The sequence below is a fragment of the Atta cephalotes genome (assembly GCF_000143395.1).
Source record: "Atta cephalotes unplaced genomic scaffold scaffold00053, whole genome shotgun sequence".
Classification (NCBI taxonomy): domain Eukaryota; kingdom Metazoa; phylum Arthropoda; class Insecta; order Hymenoptera; family Formicidae; genus Atta; species Atta cephalotes.
The window spans coordinates 680,760-682,020 of record NW_012130117.1 but is presented as its reverse complement, the minus strand read 5'-3'; positions in this window follow the sequence as shown (position 1 = coordinate 682,020).

Below are 1,261 nucleotides of genomic sequence, written 5' to 3'. Positions count from 1 at the left end.
GAACAACTCGGGTTTAAATTATTGAATAAAACCTAAGTGTCCAACCCAATTAATAGTAGTTTTAATTCTTTTTCAAGGATATTGAAGGTTTTTCTTATTCCAACCCAAGTAATGGTAGCTTTAATTCTCTCTGCCAATTATTATTCCTCCAAAAAAACTGATGTACCAAATAAAAAATTAAAATCCAGGTGCTACAGTCGTAATTGAGTTAAATTCTATCGAATTAAAAAGTAAAATCTAAGTAGTACTAACTTTGTTTTTACTTAACTCTAATAACATGTATCATTCGTAAAAAATTAATAATAAAAAATTTATAATAAAAAATTAATAATAAAAAATTTGATATCAACAACTGACGCCAAATTAAATTCTACAAAATTTTATGTATCATTCATAAAAAAGATTTGATATCAATAATTGGCGCCAAATTAAATCCCATACTAAATTAAATAAATAATATTAACTCTAATGATATGTATCATTCGTATAAAAGATTTGATCTCAATAATTGGCGCTAAGTTAAATTTTATACCAAATTAAATAAAGAATACAATTTATAATTGCGTTATCTTGTCCATTCAAAAAATTACCACAAAAGTTAAAGAAGTAAACACATGACGCTGCTAGATCGAGTAATAAAAACTATAAAAACAATTAAAAAATTATAATTATAGTTAAAAAAAATAAATAATAGTATTTGAGTAACAAGAAAACAAGAGATTTAATAACGAAAAATGCTTGTATAAAAAATAAAAAAGAATTGTTTTTATTTAGAAAATATGTATGAAGAATTGTTTTTATTTAGAAAATATGTATGAAGAAATAAGAAAATATAAGAATAACAGAGAATCGGTTTAAACAATAATAAAAAATTTACTGCAGTAACAAGCTTCATTATTTTAAAATTATCAGAGTTCTTAACCGTGCGAATAATTTAAAACACGTGATACCTATAGTGCAGACAGAAAGTTAATTTTTAGCCGAACCTTATCCATATTTCATAACGATATGTACATACAGAAGAGACCTGCGAAATAAATATATAAAATTAATTCTTATAATACTCACATTATTTTTTAATACTAGAATTATCGAGAATTAATATATGTATATAATTATACTATATACTTTTTTAAAGAATAAAGGAGGGAAGCATTGATGAATTTGTAAAGATTACGAATTAATTATTTTGACTGCTTTTCTAAAAATAGAGAGAGAGTGAATATTTTTTTATTTATTTTACATAGAATAAATCGCGTTA